Source organism: Perognathus longimembris, chromosome 5, assembly GCF_023159225.1.
Source record: "Perognathus longimembris pacificus isolate PPM17 chromosome 5, ASM2315922v1, whole genome shotgun sequence".
In the NCBI taxonomy this organism is placed as follows: Eukaryota; Metazoa; Chordata; class Mammalia; order Rodentia; family Heteromyidae; genus Perognathus; species Perognathus longimembris.
Genome location: NC_063165.1, coordinates 77,628,579 through 77,649,579, shown reverse-complemented (window position 1 = coordinate 77,649,579; position 21,001 = coordinate 77,628,579).

The window sequence follows — 21,001 nt, the reverse complement described above, 5'->3', positions numbered from 1 at the left end:
ATATATATATATAATGGAATTGTATGCTTCCATCAGAAAGAATATCATTGCTTCATTCATAAAGAAATGGAGAAACTTGGAAAAAAATCACACTAAGTGTAGTGAACCACACCCAAGGGAACATAGGCTGTCTGGTTTCCCTCATTTGTAATAATTATTACATGTCTAGGAGAGTCCTAGAATAGGATCAAAATAGTTCAATAGCTAGGTACATATGACCCTACAAAAATGCTAATTATAATGAACTCCAAGATATGGAAATAAGATTTTTTTTTCAAATTTTTATTATCAAACTGATGTACAGAGCGGTTACAGTTTCATACGTTAGGCATTGGATACATTTCTTGATTTTTATGTTGTTGTTGTTGTTTAATGTGAAGTTATTTCTTTTTCTTTCTCTTTTTTTTTTGCCAGTTCTGGGGCTTGAACTCGGGGCCTGAGCACTGTCCTTGGCTCCTTTTTGCTCAAGGCTAGCAATCTACCACCTGAGCCACAGCGCCACTTCTGACATTTTCTATATATGTGTTGCTGAGAAATCCAACCCAGGGCTTCCCAGTCCCCACTGTTTTTTATTTGGGTTCCCTGCGTCTTTTATATACATTCATCTGATTTGGGAAGGGAAGGGGACTAACAAAATGGAGAGACAAAGAAGAAAGGGTAAACCAATGCAACAAAGGATGAATCAGTGTGACATAGTATCACAAAACAACATGTGGGAAATGAACTTTACAAGTTGGTCTGGAGGGACTGAGGGGGGAGATGGGAGGAAATTAGGGGGGTGGTAACACTGTTGGGCAAGAAATGTACCCACAACCTCACTTATGTAACTATAAGTCACTCCTCTGTACATCCCCTTTACAATAGAATAAAATACTGCTAAAATCAAATAAAATGTAATTAGAATGTTGTACCTTTCTTTAACAGTGCATTATTTAATTATTTCCTGCTTGTAGTTCATTCAGAAAAATTGAGCTGCTGGTTTAACTGTTTGCAGGAACATAATCCTGGTGCACTTCTATTCTCAATTCTCACATGAAGTTACTTTTGTTTTCCTGAAATTTGAAGGTGGCGAGGACATAGATTATTTCTTGTCATCACTATTCACATAGTTCCATAAAGAATATCTATCTATATCTATCTATCTATCTATCTATCTATCTAGCTAGCTAGCTAGCTACATGGTCTACTCATTTCAAAGACTTTCTCTCTCATATTTCCTTTATGCTTGCTTTCGCTACATTGTCCTTATTTCATTTAGTTGGATTTCAGCTATAAGGACTTCTGCTTCATCACGGGTAGACCTGGCTTTCTCAGACTGAAGCAATTCCAAGATCCATTCTCCAGGCTTTTCGCATTTGCCTGAGTATGTGCACATGGAATAGAAAAGCCCCTCTTCACTGTTCATGCTGCTGACTCATGGTTCCCACACGGGAATTCCATGGCATGAGGCAGTTGGTCTTGTGTGAATTCCAACGCTGCGCGCCTTCTCCTAACGTCTGTTAGCATTTGGATGCAACATTTCACCTGGAAGTATTGCGAAAGTCATCACATACTTTAGAGGGCTCACTCATCTTGCCACCACTTTCTCTTCACACTAGTGAAAGAGTCTAGTGAAGGACTGTTTCACATTTCCATTTGCTTGAACTTTGCAGAAACTTAAGGTGAATAAAGGAGACTTAAATAGCACATTGTCATATCTCAATACCAGAAATTACTTACTTATTTATTTTTGAATCTAGGTGTTTGGACAAGGGGCTCATGCTTGCTCAGCTTGCTTACTTACTCAGCAGTCAATTTACTACTTGAGCCATGCCTCCAGCATGACTTTTTATCTGAAGTCCTTTTCTGCCAATTCGGCCTGGAGCCATAATTCTCTGTATATATCAGCCCTCTAGAATTACATAAAAGAGCCACCAACACCTGACACATAATAAAGAATCAACATGACATTTTCCCCAATTAATAATGAATACATTATTTCTGACAAGGATGTTTGATATTATTACTTAATCTGAAAATGTAAACAGAATATTTTGAAAATTCTAAAAACTGCAACGATTTTGTTTCTTTTAAATTATAATCATAATTACCTCTTCAAAATGTATATGAAAGCCATAAATATATCAATAATTCATAAGATTTTTGTTTCTGCCATATGATCTGTTAAAATGATATTGTCTTCTGTTGAAACAAATTACTCTATTGAAACAAGAGAAATTCACATTTTTAATGTTTTATGATCATTAACAAATAAAATATGTGCAATCTTATTTACATAAACTGAAATTGATTAGTAAATCTGTTGCCTGCTATAATGTGGATTTTTTCATTATAATATAGAAGTTTCAAAAAATAATAAAATTGAACCAAAAAGTAAATTTATCTGAAAAATTTAAATTTGTTTCCTCCATGGAAGTACAGATGATTTTTCTTGCTCTGACACTGTTTCGGGAAAGTTTTTCCCATCCATCTTATTGAATTGTGTTTTTATTATATTTAAGAAGATTTATGAAGGTGTTATTATTCAACAAAGCAGGTGTTTTTTCTTAATACAATACTTCTTCATCACCTCAATTCTCTTGATTACATAGGATATCCATTGAGTATTATGATTACATTCTAACATCCATATTAAAAACACTGGAGGATATTGACATAGGCAATTACTTTCTGAGTATATTTCCAATTTTCTGTGTGGTATGAGCCAGAAAATACATTATTGGCATATGCAATGCCTCATATACCATGTTTTTATAAGTAGGTCTACAATTAATTTCAGGAAATAAGAAGAGTAGTTGACTAATTGGGTTGAATCAAACCAGAAAACATCTTTATATCACAGCAAACAATTACTACAACCATGGAAAATATGAATTTTGCCAGTTATCCATCTAATAAAGGGTTAATGTCAAGAATATGCAACATCTTCTAAAACTCAGCCACTAGAAGAACAAACAATTCAATTAATAAATGAGCAAAGGAGTTGAATAGTCAGTTCTAAAAAGAAATACAAGCAGTTGACAAATACATAAAGGAATATCTTATATCCATATATCCAGGAAGGAAATGCAAATGAAAATCATGCTGGGATCCATCTCTGGCCATTTAGAATGGCCATCATCCTGAAAATCAGCCCCACGTGCTGGTGAGGATGCAAGGTACAAGGAAGGCTGATGTGCCATTGATTGTAAATAAAGTTAGTTAATTCACTATGGAAGTAAAGAAGGACAGTCCTCAAAATCTAATGCTAGAATGACCATATGATCTGCTATATCATTCTTAGGCATCCATCTGAAAGGTTGTCAGTCAGCACTCATGTTTATACATTTACAGCATGAAATCAGCCTTCACTACTGAAACTGGCTTATAATGATTAGTCGGGGAAATGGGTTGTATTGAAAGTAGCAGTACAGGTAGGTAGAGAGAATCAAAAAAAGGACTAATTTGAGAAGGTACTCTAAAATTAGAGTATGACAATTTCTACTATATACATAGATGTTAATTTACTTTTTTTGAATTTGTATGGAAGATTGAAACCTTAATATTTATTTTAGGTTTCAGCTATGTTACTGAAGGTATTATACTGAAAGTGATCACTGAGTACCTTGTTTGGTAATATTACATGACCTCTGATCAAGTTGCTTATGCCTTATATCAGAATTTGCATTTTAATTTCGAAGGAAATTTTGTGCACAATGAAGTCTGAGAATTATGGGACAGCAGAGAATAATGGGGTGGCCAAAGCAGAAGTGTTCACTTATGTTTTATAAGAGAATCATTTTTGTATTTGATATTATATGAATATGCAATACTATCAAAATTGTAATAACTATCAGTTTACACAAATATTTCACTGCTAGTTTGTATTAATTATGAATACAGTAGGAGTTATATATGTGTGTACAAAAAAGAACCACTCTGGAACTGAAATAAATACAAATAGATGGGCACATTAGTAGGGAAAAAAACAGATTGCACCAAATTTATTTTTGAGATAGACGAACAGAACTAAAAGAAGAACCATCTAAAGGCCTGGTGTATATGTTCCTGGTGGTGTGGTTTACTGCAGACTAGTAAACTTTCCAAATAGTGAAGTGGATGAGGTTTTTCACAGTTTGAAGACGATGCCATGAGAGGTCAAGAGGCTCCAGGTGTCTGAGAGTCCAAAGAGGACAAGATTTTGATGTTCAAAAGCAAGACAGGTGCATCCAGCTCCAAGGAGGAGCATTTTCTTTTGGTTTTTATTTTAGTATTATCTGGTCCCCTGGCTAATTAGGTGGTACCCATTCATCTAGAGGGTAGGTCTTCAATACAATAATATTTCTTCTTTTTTGTTGTTAATCATTTCATTTTTTCCATTTTTTTCTTCTTTATTGTCAAAGTGAAGTACAGGGCCATTATAGTTTCATATGTAAGTCAGTGAGCACATTTCTTGTTCAACTTGTTACCTCCTCCCTCATCCCCCTCTTTCTCCCTCCCTCCTCACCCCCTCTGCCTTTCCCTCTCCCCTACATGAGTTGTACAGTTGGTTTACACCAAATGGTTCTGTAAATATTGCTTTTGGAATCATTTCTTTTTTAATCCTTTGTCTCTCAATTTTGGTATTCCCTTTCCCTTCCCAAGTTCTAATACATGGATAAACAGTACCCAGGGTACTAAGATCAGTTACACTGTTAACTGGGGTCAAACCATGGGAAGGGAATATAAGAGGAAAAAAAGGGGAGGGGCACAGTTTCACATGGCCTGTTGAAAATAACCACAGTGCTAAACCACTTGTTTCCATAACTTGGAGTTAATTTTGCTTTTCATCAGCTTATGTGTTCATATGGGCATAGCAGAAGAGCATAATAGTTCTTTTTTACATGAGTAGAACTTGAGGTTGTAGGATAAACAAAGGGAAGGTGCATTAATTGTGTCATTAGTTTATTGAAGGGAGCTTAGGCAATCCACTCTTGTGTGTGATTGAAGACGATACAGGTCTTCCATGAAAGAATAAAAGGCACGAATTTGAGGTTCAAGTCTCCAGTCTGCCATTGATCACTGTTTCTCATCTCATGGCATTTGGCATTTAGGACCTTCTTTCTCACGTTACCAATTGATTGCAATTATTCCTTGACTATGAGATAATTCATTTATTTTGTTCATACTATTGCAACACAGCAAGCAGAATACATGCAGGTTTTCAGAAAAATAAAATATCTATTCTGGTGATTATTGAAGTAATTTTTGTCTTGCTTTTCTCCCCAAGTCCTCATGCCCTTGACAGGGATGAAGGGTGAATGAAATTCTTCAGCTGTGGCCTCCTGAATCTCATTTGTAGGTTATAGTTTAGTCTATATATTAGGATTCTTTGATGATGGTTGAAACAAAATGATGTGTGCCAGTGGATCTCTAAAGTGGTTAAGGTCCTTCTATATTCCCCACAAATCTCCCAGCAGGTGTGGAAGGTGAGATGGTTGCAATGACCCTTGGATGCTGTGCAGTGCTTGCCTTGCTATTGTTGATGAGGATATGGTGCTTCCTTGGATCGTAACATAGAAAATTCAGAGCGAAGTGTCAGAATCAAGTCATCCTTCTGCGAGCAAAATATCTGAGATACATTTCAGACATATAAAACAAGATATCTTTCCTGTTTCATAGTGATTTTTATAAGCAATATCATTGATATTGGCATGCCTTATTATGAAGAAATGAGGAGGTATATTTTAAAGTCATGATACTACTTATTCAATTGTAAGATTTTAATTATCAGTCCAGTGAAGACAACCCTCTTCATTGTCCTTGAACAATTCTTAGCATCTAAAGAAGTATAAAATTTTTCCTTTTTTTTTTTGGCCAGTCCTGGGCCTTGGACTCAGGGCCTGAGCACTGTCCCTGGCTTCTTCCCGCTCAAGGCTAGCACTCTGCCACTTGAGCCACAGCGCCGCTTCTGGCCGTTTTCTGTATATGTGGTGCTGGGGAATCGAACCTAGGGCCTCGTGTATCCGAGGCAGGCACTCTTGCCACTAGGCTATATCCCCAGTCCCTTTTTTTTAAACTATATTTTTATTCTCTTTAAGAATTGGTACAAAGGAATTGCCATTCAACAAAGTGGCTTATGAATACAATGCATCTTTATTGATGTCATTTTCCCCCATCTCTCCCCATTCCCCATTCTCTCCATTTCCCTAGCTTCATGGGATATGCACAAATAGGAAAACTGCCTTCTCCTCTCTTTCCCATCTTCATTGGTCTACCCTCACCCCTACCCTCATCCTCCTATCTTTCAAGTGCAATTTGATTACGTTGGTTGAATCCCTCCACCCCTGCCAATCCTGTATTTCTGTTAATATTTTTGTGTATACTTGCATACAACCCAATTTGTGTTTATTAGTACACTTATACATAGATCTAGCTCAGCTTCCACACATGACAGAGAACATGCATCCTAACAGAGAAGATTTACCCCAGAGTATAATAATCTTAAAAATAATTGAAGCTAATTTTAGTAAGAATCTATAATTTTTTTAAAAAAAGGAGAAAATGATGTTGTGCCTCAAAAGTTATAGACGATCATGGAAGGCACAAGCAGAGTGAGATTAAGCAGACTGCTGGTGTGCGCCTTCACAATTTTGTCCAGCCTGGTAGGTTGTTAGTCCAGGATGACCTGGATGTCTGACCTTACATGCTTCCATACAAACAGGAATTATTTCCATGGCAAAGGACATGGAATGTCATGGTCAACTCAAGCCAGAGAAGAGCCAGTTCTCTGTTCTAATGAAGGTTTTTCTTTGTACATGCAACAGATTTACACTTACAAAATTCATCTAATATGGGGTAATGTCTACAGTTTGCATATTTTGTGAAGTATTTCTTTATATATTGCATGTTTTATGTCAGCCTAGTTTGCACTTATATGTTTAGGGAACATTTGCTTATATCTGGTAATGAACTTAGTACTTTCTTGAGAGTTTTCAACTAATATTAAAACATGATATTTAACTAAAATTTGAGGTGTGATTCATCTTTGTTTCTGTATGTATAATTTTTTTGCAAAGCTTTACAAAAGAGTTAGAAAGTTTTTCAGTTATTGACCTTTAGAAATAGTAGAGGTCATCTGCCATTATTATGCATAATCACATCTACCAAAATTTAATATTGTAATTTTCAAAAATTACAGATGAGACAACATTTACATATGAAACAACATTTACTATCTTTTATATTATAACATTTTATTAGGCAATTATACAAAATGTTCTAACATATGGTATATAATGATAACACTTAAGAATTATGTTTATTTCATTTGATTATACAAATGAACATGTACGTGTAAAAAATTTCAAGAACAGAAATTTCCAATTAGGCAAAAGTACTTACAACTGCTCATATCAAGATTACCACGGGAACATTGTGATGTGATCAATTAATTTGTGGAATAGTTGACCTTTGTGGCATTATTTGGGCATCCTCAAGCCAACGCTGGATTGAGGAAAAAGTCATTAAGATTCCCATAGAGTTCTTAACTAGTTTTGACTCTGCTAGCTTTCTTTAATAAAATTCCACCCAGGTCAATTTAATCTTTTTAGGTATTGATAAGTTCCAAATTCTTATTAAATTTAAGAAAAGAATTATAAAGACCCATACACTTATGCTTAATGGAGTTGTTTCTTAAGGATTCATCAGTGTTTCTGGGCTCAGTAAATTATCTAAAGTACTAGTATATTTTTAGGAATTGAAGATGTATAGTGGTAGGGTAGAAACATTCCTACCGATTTAACAAAGGTGTACACATTTTTCACAATATGTTCTACTGGAAGAGAGAAGACATGTTAGATTGAGATGAGATGAGTCTTGACAGGAAGGAAGGGAGAGAGCATGGCTGAACCAGGCGAGGGACCATGGCATCAATACCAACAGATGGCAGTGGCAGGCCTTGTCCTGACATTCAGTCCTCATTTGTCAAGAAATGGGAAACAGCTGTGTCATTATGAGAAATTACTCGTTTCTTAATTTGGGCAAAAAGAAAAAATACATAAACCATTGTGCTCTCAAACATACATACTTGTTTCTCTAAAGTATCTGGGGATGACATTTGATTAATTAGCTGTTTAACAAGGAGTGAAGGTTCACCTATATTACCAGGCTGGTAAGATCCAGTTGTAGGAATAAAGCATTGGAGATTACATGTGAAATGTTTATGTCCAGAGTTATTTTATTATTTCATCTTTAAAATAACAAACAACAACAAAAATATTTACAAATCTCTTGGATATAACCTATATTGCCATCAAACTTGGTAAAAACACTTTCGTGAACTTAGTAAAGTAACTTTCCTCTCATTCTTATTTTTATTTTTTTTCATGAAGCATAAAATAAATAACTTCTTCCTATTTAGTGCATGAAAGAGTGGCTTCTTTTAAAGGGATTATATTGTTTTTATCTTACTCTTTAGAATAGTAATCATTATTTCTATTTTATGGATGGATCTAGATAGATGATAGTTGGTAAATAGCTAGATAGATGATAGTTAGCTAGCTAGATTATAGACAGATAGATGAAAGAAAGAAAGGAAGGAAGAAAGAAGGAAAGAAAGAAAGATTTCAGAGGATGTAGATAGGAAACAAGTTTTTACTGTTTCCACAGTCTAATGTTTGATTTCTGTTTTTAATATGCTCAATGGTAAGTCCATCTAAAACGGGTGAGATCTCTCTAAACTTGGCAGATGCACTAAACATCTCGATTTTTGTTCTTGTTTTCACTTCTTGTTTTCCAGTGAAGGAAGAGGCTAAGTTGTTTTTTGTTGTTGTTGTTGTTGTTTTCTATTTTTCCTTTTTGTGCTCGTCCCTGGCAAGTCAGAGCCCAGGCATTGTCTCTCCGATTGGTGATTGGTTAACTTGAGAAAAGACTCTCATGGATCTTACTGCCCAGACTGGATTTGAACTATGATCTTCCTGTCTCAGCCTCCCACGTAGCTAGGATAACAGGCATGAGCTGCTGATGCCTGGCTGAAAAGACTATTTTCCTTGAGAATAAAAATTGCATTGTGCAGAACATTGTTATTTACGTGTGGAGTCTCTGATGGACTCATATTTCTCTCATATTGTCTCCTATCTGATATCTGACAACAGAGAGAGTAGCCTTCACCCCAAATGCTGTTATTCAGATGGAAATTAACCTTTTAGTGATTAGAAACAAGAATCTATTTTGAGGGGAGTTGGTCTTATTATTCACTTTGCAGACCCACCCATTCCTCTGAGCCCTACAGTGTTAGAACATAAGTAGAGTTTGCTTCTTTGTGATGTTGATCTGGGACCCACACTGTTGATTATTGTAAACAGTGTTAAAGTGTTTTGGGAACTGACCAGGTAGAAATAGAGGTAGAGATATAATGCAATCATATTTCCATATTTTTCTCAGCTATTCCACCACCAAATACCACAGAGAAGAATATTATATGTACATAAAGTACATAATGATGTACTTTAGATCAGGTTTGTGTGTGGCTGCAATAGTTAACATAATACCACTTGATACTTGTGTAAATCATTGCCTAATTTCTTCATATGCCAGTGCTTTCTAGTTCAAAAAAAATCTTATCGGTGTTTTCTCAGGAAATAATATAGGCTGTTGAAAAGACTTACTAATGTAATGCCATCTTTATGAAGAATTTAAGATATGTAATACTCTATAGATAATGTTTTCCAGAAGAAAAATTAAATAGTGATAAAAATAAAAGTTAATAATAATGGACATGCACTGGAACAGAGCTAATAGATATGGCTGAAATCCATATGAACCATAATAAGTACGGAACAGTTAAAATTTGAGCTTTTTATGACTAAGACACTATCGAAGAGAAAATTGCAGTAATTTGTATGCTGCGGACTCACAGCAGGTCCTTGCTGACTCAGTGACTAGCTAACAAGCAGACTAATTTAGGTTTAATATCTCTGCTGCTCATCCTTTATTAGTGGTGCAAAAAACATTGCAAAGACCAAAGACCAGGCAATGGGGGCACGGGATAATATAAACTAGTAATCTACCAATCCAGAGAATCTGGACACGCACTGCACACATAGAACCAACGCATAAATCTTTGAGTTGTCATTTATCTAGTACCATAAGTGATTATGTGTAATTAGGTAACTAAATCTGGATGAATAAGAAATGAAAAGAACCACGACATTTCAGAAAATATGCATTCAAGAATCACTCTGAACTTCAGAAAAATATACTGGAACAATGTACAGAGAAGTCTTAAAAAAAACAAACCTGTTGGCAAGCTAGATTTTAGTAACTCACACCTATAATCCTTGCTATTTAGGAGGCTGAGATCTGATAAAAGAGGGTCAAAGCCAGCCCAAGTGAGAAAGTCAGGGAGATTTTTATCTCCAATTATCCACCAAAAAGCCAGAAGTGGAGCTATGGCTAAAATGGTAGTGTGCTAGCCCGGAGCCAAACAAGTTCAAGGACAGCTCCCAGGCCCTGAATTCAAACCACAGGACTAGCATTAAAAATTTCAAAAACTGGTGGTAAACATAATGGGTCAGTTTATCATTATCCCAATGTCTGGGGCACGGCTGAAAATAACTATAATTTTAGAATCTTTTCTTTCTTTGAAAAAGAGACACATAATGTGTTGTGAAACAATATGCCAATGGCAATTTGAAGTTTAGCCATGTGCAACAGAGAGCTTCTAAGGCTTTTTTGTCTAAAGATAAAAACCAGGGACTTGTTTACACCTTTAGGATGTGAAAACTTAATGAGCAGTGACAACACTCCTAGGCCTGTAACTCAAGTCTGTGAAGAACGCCTGTCATTCAGCCAGAAGGGGAGAGGACGGCCTTCATTAGGAAGGCCATCGTGATCACTGACTTGAAGATCACCACTACTTATCTGCCGGTCTTAGGATCGATGATTCCAAGACAAGTTGGCTACCGAGACTACAAAGTGATGTCAAACTAATTGGCTAAATTGGTACCAATGCAGCAAATGAGAGTGAGCTCAAACAGCTTTAAAATGTCAACACTTCCATAGAAGAGGGCTTCGGTGAAGAGAAAGAAAAGTCTTCACATTAGAGAATGATCACAGGTCTGTAATTGATATATTGGCCTTTGCAGTAATAGGAGGGGCAAGAGTGAGTGGACAGACAATGGATTGTTCATGTGTCAGTATTTCATTCTCCAATTACTTTATTTCTTCTTTCATTTACTATTGTCAATAGATTACATGTAATGTGGTTTGAACTCAGGGCCTGGCACTTACTCAACTTGCTTGCTTGGCTGACACCAGATAATTTGAACCACAACTACTAACTAGCTTTGGTCTGGCTAATTGGAGTTGGAGTTTCATGGGTTTTCCAGTCCAGACAGGTTTCAATTTGCTACCCAGTGGATCTTAGATGCCAATTCAAATAATTCAGCCTCTTGTGGTTTCACTTTCTTTAAGAGAAAAGTACCTTATCATGATAAAGGCATGTAAAATGCATTGTTTCAATGTAGTTTATGGTAAGAATGTTAGGATTGAAGGTAATTTTTAAGATGTAAGATGTTTATACATCTCCAATTTAATAAATTAACTTGTGTGGGCGGAGAATATATAATTATTGTTAATTTTGTAAATAATATTTTTAAGGACAACCATCTACTGAATGAAATACCGATGAAGCACGAAGAAAATAAGAATTCATTTCACTTCATAGATAAGTGAGTGACTAATGAAATGCGTAAAACAGACAATATATACAGCATTGCACATGCTTGGTAAATCGAAAATTTTTCATCTTTATATATGAAATAAGCACTTAAGTTTGGATTCAAATGAAAGCTTGCCTGATTATTTGTCCTTCCTAAATAAAACCTCTTTATACTATGTGATTGATTGAAAATAGGTAAGCATGCATATTTTGATTACATGTTGTTGCTATTCAGTGTGCTAAATTGATACATAGTTCAATGTAGAATACTAAAATGGTACCTCTTTGATTGTCCCAACCGTTTTTTGTACTTTAGTCCTCCTTATCAAAGGGCAGGCTTCATCATCTTTTACATGACAGCCCTTCAAATCCATCTACATTTTGGTGTTGGGATCAATGATTCTCAGACAACTCGAACGGCAGACTGTGTATGTGTTGTCAAGTAATGAGAGAAATCATTATTGGTGTATTGAATAATAATGTGCTTTAGCCACAAGAAAATATTATACTACGATGAAGCTCTTCTCACCTGTGTTAGCTCTTCTCTTCGTTAAACCATTTTAGTTCTAAACTTTTCTTTATTTGATACAGATTATAGTATTCTTGCCATCCTATTTACCTCTCTGACTCTAGTATTTGGTTTATACCAAAATTTAAAAATCAATCAAGTCAATTTTTCAGATATATAGCCATGGTAAAGGTCACATAGGGGGGTCTGGATCCAAATTGTCTACTTGTTCATTATGTGAATATCATCACCATGAACAAGACAATAACTCACATGAGTATTTTCCAATAAAAACCTGCCTAATAATTGTTGAAATTTGTCAGTTCATTCTCCTACCTTGAATGGAAGGTCTGTATTTGCTCACATTTACAGTTATGGTAGCTATACAATTGTCTGAAGTAACATTGAATGCTTGTTCATATCTTTCTGGGTGTCAACTATCTGACTAATAATCATTATTTAACTACTGAGCTTCCAAAAAGCACAAAACAGAGGTGTTCTTTGGAACTTAATCTCTCTTTTACAATCTCATTGTTCCAAGGTGCATAACAAACCTATTACGAATATATGTCCATGTATATCATTAAATAGCCTAGTAGAAGGGGCAGGGTTGTTCATACAGAGCAAAAACTGACAAAATTAATAGGAGATGAAGGTATTTAAGACATTTTATAACATGTATCAAGTGCTCTCTTACCAACTAGAAACATGGGCACTGCCTAATGATGGAAAGATTCATTCAGGTAATTGACATTGTAGAGTTCTCTACCAGAAGTTCGAAATGCATATTCTTGAATGTTTAATATGAAGCACTTAGTGTAGACAATACACTGATTATCAAAACAATTTTTAAACTCAGTGGTTATAGTCAAACAGCATGTGTTCTCTGACCCTAGTGAATGAAATGAGTAAACAGTAGTAATCCTTCAGTATTTTAAATCAGTAATGGAAGTAACTGATTTGTGGAACTAAGAAAACATAGAAAGGAATTATAAAATATTCAAAAGTGAAATGTGACAGCAAAATGCATGGGATTTTGTAAGAACAGTTGAACTAAAGGCTCATGCAACAGTCTGTCCCTTTATCTGCTTATGTCAGAACAAAAGTTAATTCTTCCCTCAAATATAGTCAGAACTGTAGCAGACAGCCTGGCCTAGCATTTCTCGCTGGAGTTGGGTTCATGTTGTTTGGATTATGTATCAATGATGATTTCAGGCATGTAAGTTGTGCAATCAGATTTGTTAGACAAAGGCAAACTTATTTTGATTTTCTTCACAGGGTGATGTGAGAATCACAGGTCACATGTGAAAATGACGTAAAGAGTCTCCATGAGACAGTGTGGGACCAGGCAGAGGAAGGAGAGAGATGGAGACAGTGCATCTGATCAAGATGCATTGCCTGGACAGGTAAAATGGAGATGTTAAAATGAACCCCCCTCATACAAAAAAATTGGTGCTAATAAAAAAAAAGAAGACATTGATAAAGTTGAAGTATCCTCATAATTTGAGTGGTAGAATTGAAATTATACACTTGAAATATATTTAAAAATAAAAGAGAACACATCATTTGTCATATAGATGAAGTAATATGGCTTTTATGTCCAATTATATGGGGGCAATTGTAGACACTTTCTTATTGAAGACTTTACCCTTGACCATTCTAATATCTATGATCACCTTTGCACAGAGTGTCTTTCTGTATGAGATTTTGTGTATGAACAAATACCATGCATTGTTCTGCTAGGGATGCTTTACAAAGTAACAATGGAAGGAGCTTAAAGAGCAGAGATATTTTGCTTCTTAACTCTGAAGGTTTAAAATCAAAGCCAGCAGGGTTGTTTCCATGTTAGGCCTGGGAAAAATTAGTTCCAGGCCTCTCCCATAGTTTCTTGTGAATTTCTGGTTATCTTTGATGTTGCTTGTCTGGAAGAAGCATCATGCTGTCCTCTTTGTGTGGTGTCATATATATATATGTATATGTATATATGTATATGTATATGTATATATGTATATATATATATGTATGTATCTGTGTGCAAATAACCCACTTTTAAAGCCACACCAGTTGAACTGGGTTAGGGTCTATCCTGATGATTTCATGTTACCTGATTTCTCCATAAAAAAATTCCATCTCCAAATAAGGTCACATCCTGAGCTACTGAGATTTTATATTTTCAACATAGGAATTGAACCCATTACAAAATCTATTTACTTCATCTCTCTGGAATGGGATACCACTTGAAGTGCATGTGCTTATTAGGGCCTTGGGAGCAAAGGCCATTGGTTTTCTTTCATTATTTTTCATGGCATGCAAAAGTAACTTCAGCAATTTTAAAAGCTGCTCAAAGCATCTGCACAATTTTACACTTAGAATATTCATACGATTTTATAGCTAAGTAAAGGAATGTTGGGAGCAAGCTAGTCACAAAAATAAGCAAACCTCTGTGTTAACTTTGATATCTAGTTAGCTCAGGAATGCTTGGAACATCCATGCCCCACCTCCCAGAGGAAGGGTAGAAATCTCTCTCTGTTGGTTCATAGATCTGAGTAGTATTCTGTTGATTCTCAAAAGCCCAGAAACTGGCTTGTCTAATTTGTCATTCGTGGAACAGGCAAGTCTATTCTGGGTGTTTGCATCAGACCATCTGCTTGGTGGTGATTTGAGCCCACATCTTGCTGAGCTTCCGTGGTCCATTTGATCGATCAGTACTCCAACTGTTAGCCATAAGGCACATGTGCTCTCCCAGGAATTCACTGAGCTCTAAAGACTGTCTTTCTTTTCTTTGCCAGTGATCTTACTACTGAAGCATTTTCTTCTGTAGCATATCTTCCTTTCTATCAATAATCAGTAAGCTGTCAGGGTGCTGGTTTCTGAAACTTGGCCTATGATTTCAGATTTTCTCCTTTTCAAGGTCTTTGCGATTCACTGATTGCTCTGCTTTGGGCTCATCTATCCGAGCCTGGAGTACACTTCTTCAAGAACTTGATGAGTCTTTGCTAGCACAACTTAGATCTGACTTCTCTGGAGCTAGAAACCGTCACACCTGCATTGCCCCTTTGAGGGTATCCAACAGTTGTCTCCAAAGCCAATTTTCTAATGCAGAAAAATGTTCTTCAAACACAATTCCTTTTCAAAGACAGAGAGTATTGTTGGGAAGGACATTTGTCTTTATTGTTACCTTAAATTGCCCTGGAAAATTGGGATAATTTATTTTTTTAAATAGGAGGATATTGAACCATGAGGAAAGTTTAGAACGTTTTGGAAAGGTTCATTATAGTAATTCATGGTCCTTCATGATACATCAGCATGTTCATCAATTAGTCCAGGACCTACTGCAAACCATCCTTTTCCAAGGAAGATAAATTCCAAAACTCCCAGGGATGCCTGAAGCCATGTGGGCTTCTTTATTGTGCATAATTTAACTTGCATTTAATCATGATAAAATTTAACAATAATAATGACGAAAGAGAGCAAGAATATAAGCATATTGGAATAAAATATTACTTTACTACTAAAATTGACTTTCACTTTAAAACTTATAAATTTTTGTTTCCATAATTTTCCATTTAATATTTTTAAATGAAGTTCAGCTGACAAAACTGAGACTATGGGAGATGAAATTATGAATTAAGGGTGATTACTTTTTATAATTCTAGTAATCAAATTCTACTTGGCATCCATTTATTCTTCCCCAAGCTCAATGTTAAAATCATTTTAAGTATTTCTATGAGGATTTATTTGCTAACTTTTAAAATGAGACAAACCACTTTGTCTCTGTTTGTTGAAAGCAGCAGTGCTCACTTCATTTCTTTAAATATCAGATATTATATAAAATTCAGACATATTTGTAGTGAAGAAATGAAGCGAGTCTCTGAAAAAATATCCTACAATATGACCTTGTATTCAGGCTTTAATTTACACATAACATCATGCCATTGGCTTACCTGTCTTTCTTTTGAGTTGTAGACATTTATATGCAAATAAACTTAAACTAGAACACAAGTTATACACTGCCAATGACTTTTGAGAGCCTTTGTACTCCTAATAGTTATTTTCTCTATGATTTGTTATATTTTTGAATATTTTGTTTTCAGGTAAAAAAAAAATCTGGTACTGGATTCCCATTATTCTATAACCTGTGATCCACAAAGCCAGATATTCTTAAATTCAGTCTCATCTATTTTCATATTCATGAATGTTTTCTACCTGCCCATATATTACTGTTTCAGTGTGTTTTGTATTTCCCTAGGGCTTCATAAATCACCCAAGCTAGTTCTTGTGTGGATATTGTGTTACCTAACATTTCCTCAGAGCAGTCAGGCCTCTGCCAGGGTGAAGCTATTTTGTTCCCCTTGGGAGAACTTGAATATATTTTACTTGTTCAGTGACTGATTTTTATTTTACCCCTGTGAAAAGCTCTAGCTCTAACTCTGAATTCTAGTTACTCTCTTGAATCACATCTAGAAAATGTGACTGGAATTAAATAGTCTTAGTTTATAGAACCAAATCACTATTTCTAGCTCAGGTACCAATGTAGATATTTAAAGGAATTTTGATGCCTTTGTCTCATTAACACATAAAGGATATCATATTTAATGTGAAATTTGATACTGTAAAATTGCCTTCCAAGTATAACATATATATTGCTCTGTGTACACATTGTGAATTTATTTGTTTTTATTGCATTTTCCAAATTTATCCATTGCTGATCTCTGATTCATTCATACATAATTATCCTTGGTTTCGCAATTCAAACTGCATAGTAGATTATGAAAGCATTTACAAAAAAATAATATGATATTTGCAATACAAAATCAGAAAAGCTCTGCAATTACTTTTGTAAATGAATTGGATGGGGAGTGCTTATTGATTTAATGTACACTTTTTCTTTGTTACCTGTTAATGTTGTTCTTTTCTAAATTTATGTTTAAGGTTCTAGGATGCCAATTATACTGGGATGATACATACATATATATATATATATATATATATATATATATGTGTGTGTATATATATATATGATGGGACCAGGTGTTCAGATGGTGAAGAAAAGACTATGTCAAGTCCTTTCGGTAGAATTCAGGACCTTGGGATTTGGCTGGGACCGTAACTTGGGACCATGTTGCTTCTTAACAACATGCGACTTTGCTTTCATTCTCTATTGAGAGGACTGTAGAGAAGAGTCTAAGAACTTTCCCCTCAGATCACAGCTCACTATACCCCTTCCTTGCTGACAATGGAATGGGCTTCCTTTCAAATGCCTGGTGACTGTGATCAGAATATAGTAAATCACAAAAAGCTTCTCTTCTCTGGAAAAATTCTTAGTAAAATTTTCCTTAATAGTTAGGAATTGAAGGAAAAGCCTATGAATGTTTTCCAGTGGAGATTTTTGAATTAAACATTGATTGTCTTCTACAGATTGCATAAGAATATTGTGATTTTAATATAATCTTGATTAACTCATATTTTAATTTTCACAAATTTGCAATAAACTTTCATTAGTATTTTTACATTTTGCATGTATCTTAATATTCTTAAGTAGTGAAAAGTAATAAAAATATTAAAGCCAGAAACTGACCATCAACTACACTATTACTAAAATAGTTCTTTGTCTCTTTTTTTGAATATTTTTATTATCTTTAAGTAGTTAAACAAAGAAGTTGCCATTCATCAAAGCAGTGTATGAATACAATGCTTCTTGTCACCATAACCCCTTTTAAGATTCTCACCTACCCCATCCAATCCATACCTTCCCTCCCTTACCTTAATTCTAGGGTATGGATTTAATAGTTTTGCTTTTTAACAAAGAAGTTTATGTGTTCAGTGTATCTTGACCTGTCATTACTTCCCAATTTCCCTCCCCCTTTGACTCAGTCTTTCCCTTATATTTCTCAATTCTATGGTATATACAATGAGGTCCTTCTTGAGTATACGTCCACCCTCTCTCTACTCACAAGAACAGGCTAAGTCATTCAGGTCACTCCCTGCTGAAGATCTGTCTCTGTCTGATGATTTGCACCCTGATATAAAATCCTTTCTTCAAAATAATTGGAATCAAAACGAAAAGAAAGTAAAAGGATCGGATAGGCTAGATACAGTGGATGTTCTTTTTTATGCCCCAAATCAGCTTCTAATTTTTATTATAGAAACTCTTGAATCAGTAACTATATTTTAACAAGTTCTTCTACTAATAAAGTAACACATTAAGCTCTGCAGTGCTCTAGGTGAATACTCCATATTTATGGAAAGTCCTTGTATGTATATATGTACATACATGTATACAAAGATATGTATGCATGTATATATGCATGTATGTTTGAACAATTCTGGGAGAAGGTGATTGTAGATGCATTTGATAATAAGTTTTCGAATGTCTGGCCAAATGAGAGCTTAACGTCAGAAAAAACTAAAAAGTATTTTGTTTTAACATTGAAGCTGAAAAGTGCTTATCTGTGTGGTGCTACACTTAATTCCCATCTGTATTTGTAGGGCCCTGTAACTGCCTTGTTCATCTGCATAGGGTAAATAAACAATTTTGATGTTCTTTTCTTTTTCTTCCTGTGAGTCATGGGCTTGAACTGGTGCCTGGGTGCTGTCCTTGAGCTCTTTTGTTCAAGGCTAGCACTCTACCACTTTGAGCCACAATATCACTTCTGGTTTTCTAGTGGTTAATTCCAGATAAGTGTTTCAAGGACTTCCCTTTTGGCTTTGAACTATGATCTTCAGATCTCAGCCTCCCAAGTAGTTAGGATTCCAGGTATGAGCCACCAGCGCCTGGCCTTGATGACCTTTTAATCGATAAAATGTAAGGAAGCGTTTGGGTGATGGATTATTATCTCTTAATGTGTTCACACTGGGGACGTGAATAGGAAAAGACTCTCCAAGATTTTATAATTTCATTTCCTCCCTCAATACTGGGAAAATACCAAACAATCTTAAGAAACAATTTAAAATTTTGGGAGTAGTTTGGACTAAAATAAAAGAAGGGAAGAGAGACTACTTCCAATTAGTAGGTGTATTTGTGTGAATTTAGTATTAAGTAAGAAACAAATATTTTAATATTTAAGTAATGCAAGGAACCTAAGTGGCAATTTAAATTCATAATAGATAAATCTTTTATTAATTCTAATTAAATTCAAGAAAATACATGATCACTATTCATTATGGTAATTAAAATGCATCCTGTAATCTGTTCACGAGATGAGCAGGAGGTATAATTATCATTACAGATAGCTTCTATCCTGAAAACCCACTAATTAAGCACTTTGTTTCTCATTCATTACCAAAATTGACCGTAGCTCCGGAGTTACTCATACACATGTATCAATGAAAGAATGATTTTTCCAATAAATTTGACTGTAGTGTGAGCATAAACAAAACAAAGAAGTTTGTTGTTAATGTGTCAAGCAAGTCTTACCATATATTTTTTAATTATATATAGAAGTAAATAAATCATAAACTTAATTTTTCCCTTGCCACTTTTAAAAATAAATCCAATGGTTATTTTTTTCATTTCCTTTAACTGGTTGCTTCTTTCCTCTACCCGATTTTCTGTACCACAATTAGTTTGTTTTCCAGTGAGCTATAATCCCCTCATGTCCTTCTCAATATCCACCCTTTGCATTCTCCCCAGTTGCTTATACACAAGCAGATAACCTATGCCCTAAAAACATGCCAGCACTTTGTGCTCTGTCACAAACTAGACCTAAGAACAGGAAGATATAATATTACCACATAATCAGGTAAGAATGTGTGTCTCTTTAACATATGAAAACAGAAGTATAAAACATTGTGCATGGACTGGGGAACAAAAATCATTGCACTGATGTTACTGCACATATTAAGGATATATACATTGATTAGAGGAGGAAAACCTAATGGCTTGTTTTTATCATTACAAATATATTATGCATGCAGCTATGAGTGTTATACATTTCAAAGTAGGAATAACAGTGAATCAAATTATGCTGGATACAAATCTATCTTATTTACAACACTAAATGCTGTACTTCCTAAAACAGGTAGCTGCTAGTCACATAGTTAGAGGGTAAAAGATAGCATTAGCTTTCCAGGTAAATGCAGCTTGAATGATTTATTCTTAAGCACTTACACAGGGGGTATGTTTCTTCTTTTAAGTAAATTAAACAAACTATTGAAAAATCTGTAAAGTAGAATTCCAATGAATGAGTGGTATAAATTGTATTCTCTTCCCTCCCTTCTCTTCTTTCTTCCCTTCCTTCAATCCTATGTTTGCTTTTCTGTCTTTCTTTACATTATCTCATGTAAACCCATCTTCTAGTACTATGAAGAAATTAAGACATATATTGAAAAAAAAGAACACTGGATAAAAGGGAATGTAAACAATAGGTTACCTGGGAAATTGGGTACTATATAGCACTATTCCTCCCAAGAGGGAGTGAAACAGAATTATGATATTAATACATAAAATGCCAACTCATGCAAAGTCTCACACCTGGTGTCAGTAGGTGCTGTCACCAGTAATCTGTATGGGGAAGAAAATGGCATGATGGAAATTTTATGGTTATTGTTGTTATTAATATTTTATTATTATAATATGCAGTGCAACATGTTGTTCAGTGACTGATTTGCTGAGAGATGGCTGTAGAGACAAATGATAGGTTTCTGCCCTACATTCAATGCAATTTGCACTATTGTAGTACCCAGTACCTGTAGGTTGCTCCTAAACCCAAGGTGTACTGGAATGAGAGGCAAGGAATGAGACACATGCTACTGTCATGATTAGATTAGCCAGCCAGACTTAAGGCACTTGCAGAGGTAAATCAGTTGACTGA